Genomic DNA, 6,232 nt, shown 5'->3' on the forward strand with positions numbered 1-6,232 from the left:
GATGATTATAGCCTCCAGTCGTATGTAGCTTACTTGGATGCTGTCCCGCTGCTGGCCAGCAGTACTCCAGCAATCCTTGGACTCGATGCGAACGCAGCATCCCCCATGTGGCATCCTCCACGCGGAGGGACTAGCTAACTACTCCCGGGGTGAGCTGCTGTCCGAGTGGATACTGACGAAGGGAGCGGTGGTCTTGAACCAACCCAGTCGGAGCTACACGTTCGACAACAACAGATCGCACAGCGATATCGACGTGACACTCGCCAACTTCGCAGGAGATATGCTAGCCACATATGAATGGAGAGTGGACGAGTGGGAGTTGAGTGACCACAACATTATTTCTGTTGTGGCCAACACCTCGACCACTAGTGCCGTTGGGAGATTATCTCCGGTACCGTCCGAACAGGAATTGGTGAATAGGGCAGCCGAAATTCCGGAAGACTTCCAAGTATCGCCGCTGGACCAACAAGTCTCCACACTTCGCAGGATGGTGCACGATGTGTGCGACCTTGCGTTGGGTAGGAGAACGCCCGGACCGCCGAGAACGAGGGTAGGTTGGTGGACCGCTGACCTCTGCGCAAAGCGCCGCCAAGTCAGGAGACTCAGGCGCCGTCTTCAGGATGCCAGACGCCATCACGATGATGACGTGGCCGAGCAGATTGTGGTCGAGCTGAGGCATGCCACAGCCGACTACAAGAAGCTCATCGTGAAGACCAAGGAGGACAGTTGGAGACGCATCGTGGGGGCGCGTCTACAAGATGTGCCGAGGTCGCAAGAGACGGACGGAGATTGGGATCCTCCGCGTGAATGGCGAGCTGGTCACCAATTGGGGTGACTGTGCGCGAGTGCTCCTCCGCAACTTTTTCCCAGCTGCGGAGTCTGACGCACCGATTGTCTTCGTGGAGGAAATCCCACCGCCCCTGAATGTCTCAGAAGTGGATGCTTGTGTCGCCAGGTTGAAGAGCAAACGCTCGCCTGGCATGGACGGTATCAACGGGACGATTTGCAAGGCTGTGTGGCGCGCTATACCTCAGCATCTGACGGCGCTGTATTCAAGCTGCATCCGGTCGGGGTATTTCCCTGCAGAGTGGAAATGCCCACGTGTCGTGGCTCTGCTCAAGGGGCCCGACAAGGATAAATGCGAACCGCAAGGACGTTGTGTGGAGGATGCTTGAAGACACGTGAAGAGCAGCGTTGAAGCCAGCTCGGCGAGATACGTGCTCGGAATCTTCGTGGACTTCAAAAGAGCCTTCGACAATGTGGAGTGGAGTGCTGCACTGCGCCGATTAGCCGAACTGGGATGCCGAGAGATGGGCTTGTGGCAGAGCTTTTTCTCAGATAGAAGAGAGGCTGTCCGCAGGGGTCAATCAGCGGCCCATTTATATGGGACTTGCTCCGGCGCCTTGAGTCGAACTAAGAACTACTCATCGGGTCATGCAGCAGTGCTTGCAAGGTTGAATGCTACATATTAGTCATTCTTAAAAAAAAAAATTAAAATAAATTATTTCTATTCATAATTATATTTTAGTTTAAGTTTTAAATAAAAGTCTGCGATTTAAGTACAATAAAATATAATCGAATACCATTTCAGTTCCGCCGGCGCATTTTCGGTCTAAGCCACTTCTCGGGAATGGTCCGATTCCAACTACTCAGATGAGAGCAGGTTGAATGAGTGGCTATTCACCAATGAAAAACTTTAGCGTGACCTGTCGCAAAATCCCTAAAATACCGAATAGTGGGATTCGGTATATTTGGTATTTAGAAATGAGTATTTATAATATTTGGTATTTAGTATGTAATACACCGTTTTTTGGTCACATTTTTTATTTGGCGGAAATGTTTTTAGATGTACAAGTACTACTACTAATTAAATATTTATTTTCTTAGAAATTATACCCTTTGTTTAACATCTGTTTCTCCGGCTGTAGTACTTAGATTGACTTTATTTATTTTGTATTTACTTATCGATGTTTCTCCTTTTAAATATTTTTTGAATACACATTACGAATCAGGAGGAAATAGAAGCTAACCAGAAAAACCTTAAATGAAGGTCACGAAAATTTAGATACTTTAGAAGTTTACGAAAATTTAGATGGAGGTCAGAAAAAGTTATAGGAGGTCAGGATAATTTAGAAGTTCACGAAAATTTGGAAGTAGGTCGAGAAAATTTCGGAGAATGTTAGGATAATGTTGAACTTAACCCTGTTAATCAGGAAGATATGGGAGGGATAGAGTTAGATCAGGGAGACTTAAGAAATGGTTTACAAAGCACAAGCCCATTCGAAGTTGTGCTGAAGATTTAATCAAAACTTTAAATTAAGAAAATGTAAATGTTAGGCCAAATATTATGTAAATAGAAGGCCGTTCCAATTTGCACAATGCCTTATCAAAGCAATTAGAAAACCAAGAGAGAACGCTATAGTCGAGTGTCTCGACTATCAGATACCCGTTACTAAGCTTTTAAATTGAAAATTATTAAAATTAAGCTAAAATGTTAAAACGACCGCTCTTAGCGCAGTCAGCGCTTTTCGCTTTGCCGCGCAGTTCGGCATGCAACTATTTACACACACACATGCATAAATACATTCTTTATTGTCTGGCTCTGACGTCTTTCCTTTTCTTCTTGGGAGGTTTGTGGGCAACTTTGTTTTTGGCCATTCGAAAGGTATTGACAAAGTTGAATTTTTTTTCTAGCATCAAAACTGTGGGCGCCTCAGCTTTGCGCAGTTATGGGCGGTAGAGTGGGCGTGGCACATTTCTAAAATAAACTTGCGCTGCGTAATAATCTTTAGAATCTGCATGCTTAATCCCAACTTTCTAGCTTTTGTAGCTTCCGAACGAACAGACGGATCGACTCGGCTAGTGATGCTGATCAAGAATACACATACTTTATAGGGTCGGAAACGCTTTCTTCTACCTGTTACATACTTTCCGACGAATCTAGTATATCCCTTTACTCTACGAGTATCGGGTATTAAAAAACGCTCATAGGCACGGGGTGAGGGGCATGCAGATAGGGCGCGAGCGTTCTGTTTTCGACTTCAAGGTGTTGTTGATTACTGCGTTTGTTTTGGCATAGGGCCGCCTTATATTTGTTTTTGTTTGTCCAGTCGAGATCCGCTGTAAATCTGTTTGGGGAGGAGGAAAATTGTCCAAGGAGGACAGTTTGAGACGCATCGTGGGAGAAAACTCGCACGATCCCTGGGGGCGCGTTTACAAGATGTGCCGAGGGCGCGAGAGACGGACGGAGATTGGGAGCCTCCGCGTGAATGGCGAGCTGGTCACGACTCGCCATCGTTTGGCTCGTACCTCTTCGCGTGCGCTTAGTCGCGCCCCTGCGGTAAAATTTGCTGGAGCAAACTTGTCGTATGTTAGCAGCTACCGGTATCTGGGCATCACGGTCGAAGAAGGCTTGAAGTTTTTCAAGCACTTCATAGTGCTAAAACGCCGCATGACCGGAGTTGTTGGAGCATTGGCGCGTGTGCTTCGAGCAGACTTGGGATGCAGTCCTCGAGCCAGGCGGACCATTAATGCCGGACTCATAGCGCCTTGTGAGCCATTTGTTGCCCCGATATGGTATGTCAATACGACGCAGCAAGTCGTGGCCAAAGGGCGACTCTTTGCTTCCCAGAGGCTAATCCTGATAGGAAGCCTTCAGGTATGCCAAAAAGTGTCTACTGCAGGTTATTGCGGGCGCTCCCCCGCTTGATTTTGTTGCCATACAAGCTTAAGCGTTGATACCCGTTGGAGGAGTACGATCTGTGTCATGGCGAGGACTTCACAGGTCTTAACCGGGGGCAGATGATGGTGCGTACTTACTGCAGACGTGGCAAGACAGAAATGCCGGGTGACCTACAAATTCATCCCGGACGTCGAATTTGTCTATCGCGATCCAAATTTTGGAATCACGATGCGCACCGGACTTTTGCTGCCAGGACATGGATCTATGAACGAATTTCTGTGTAGGATTGGGACGGCGCCCCCTGTGAGCACTGGCAACATGTCTTATGCGACTGCCCGAACTACGCGGATTTGTGTGACCTCGATGGACTTGGTGTGCAGCTAGATGGCGGAAACTGGATCGGATTCGATGGAATCGAGGAGAATCGCCGGACACCGACAATCCTCGGACTTGATGCCAACGCAGTTTCCGGAGTGGCACCGACGATGCTGAGCAACTTGCCGCTGAGATTTGCCTCAGGCCAGTACAAGAAGCTCATCCTGACGACAAAGGAGCAAAACTGGCGGGACTTCGTCGGTCGGCACAAGGATGATCTATGGGGGGACGTCTACCGGATATGCCGAGGCCGGAAAAAGACAGCCGATCTCGTATGTCTTCGGTCGAACGGCGCGCAAATGTGCTCCTCCGCAACTTTTTCCCTGTTGCAGAGTCGACTGCCCAAGATGACATACCCCCTGGTGCCCCACCGATCCTCGTAGCCTTCGAGGTGGCAACCAGCGTCGCGAGGCTGAGAAGCCGGCGATCGCCGGGTATGGATGGCATCACGGGCGGTATTGTCACGGAGGTATGGCGTGCCATCCCTCAGCACCTGACGAAGCTGTACTCTCGGTGCATCTCGGAAGGATACTTTCCGGCCAAGTGGAAGCACCAGAGAATGATACCGCTGGTAAAGGGGCCAGATAAGGACAGGAGCGATCCATCCTCTTATCGTTGGATATGCCTTTTGCCAGTGCTCGGAAAGGCGCTAGAAGGAATCATGGTGAATCGGCTGAAGGATGTGCTACCGGATGAAATTTTGAAAAAATTTTACTTAAGAATACATAGCAAGTGCCACAGGATAACTGATGAGGGCCTTGGTTTCGACCTTAAGAATAAGGCCTGCAGGTACAAGAATGTCTGCCCACAGTCCGGATAGACCAACCACGGTGCACGAGACTGTTCAGAGCGACTGCCGGAATTGTCGTTTTAAGAACTACTCATCGGGTCATGCAGCAGTGCTTGCAAGGTTGAATGCTACATATTAGTCATTCTTAAGAAAAAAATTAAAATAAATTATTTCTATTCATAATTATATTTTAGTTTAAGTTTTAAATAAAAGTCTGCGATTTAAGTACAATAAAATATAATCGAATACCATTTCAGTTCCGCCGGCGCATTTTTGGTCTAAGCCACTTTTCGGGAATGGTCCGATTCCAACTACTCAGATGAGAGCAGGTTGAATGAGTGGCTATTCACCAATGAAAAACTTTAGCGTGACCTGTCGCAAAATCCCTAAAATACCGAATAGTGGGATTCGGTATATTTGGTATTTAGAAATGAGTAAGACCGATTTCCATTATTTGGTATTTATAATATTTGGTATTTAGTATGTAATACACCGTTTTTTGGTCACATTTTTTATTTGGCGGAAATGTTTTTACATGTACAAGTACTACTACTAATTAAATATTTATTTTCTTAGAAATTATACCCTTTGTTTAACATCTGTTTCTCCGGCTGTAGTACTTAGATTGACTTTATTTATTTTGTATTTACTTATCGATGTTTCTCCTTTTAAATATTTTTTGAATTACGAATCAGGAGGAAATAGAAGCTAACCAGAAAAACCTTAAATGAAGGTCACGAACATTTAGATACTTTAGAAGCTTACGAAAATTTAGATGGAGGTCAGAAAAAGTTGTAGGAGGTCAGGATAATTTAGAAGTTCACGAAAATTTGGAAGTAGGTCGAGAAAATTTCGGAGAATGTTAGGATAATGTTGAACTTAACCCTGTTAATCAGGAAGATATGGGAGGGATAGAGTTAGATCAGGGAGACTTAAGAAGTGGTTTACAAAGCACAAGCCCATTCGAAGTTGTGCTGAAGATTTAATCAAAACTTTAAATGAAGAAAATGTAAATGTTAGGCCAAATATTATGTAAATAGAAGGCCGTTCCAATTTGCACAATGCCTTATCAAAGCAATTAGAAAACCAAGAGAGAACGCTATAGTCGAGTGTCTCGACTATCAGATACCCGTTACTAAGCTTTTAAATTGAAAATTAATAAAATTAGGCTAAAATGTTAAGATGACCGCTCTTAGCGCAGTCAGCGCTTTTCGCTTTGCCGCGCAGTTCGGCATGCAACTATTTACACACACACATGCATAAATACATTCTTTATTGTCTGGCTCTGACGTCATTCCTTTTCTTCTTGGGAGGTTTGTGGGCAACCTTTACTCTACGAGTATCGGGTATTAAAAAACGCTCATAGGCACGGGGTGAGGGGCATG

The sequence above is a fragment of the Drosophila subpulchrella genome, chromosome X (assembly GCF_014743375.2).
Source record: "Drosophila subpulchrella strain 33 F10 #4 breed RU33 chromosome X, RU_Dsub_v1.1 Primary Assembly, whole genome shotgun sequence".
Lineage (NCBI taxonomy): Eukaryota > Metazoa > Arthropoda > Insecta > Diptera > Drosophilidae > Drosophila > Drosophila subpulchrella.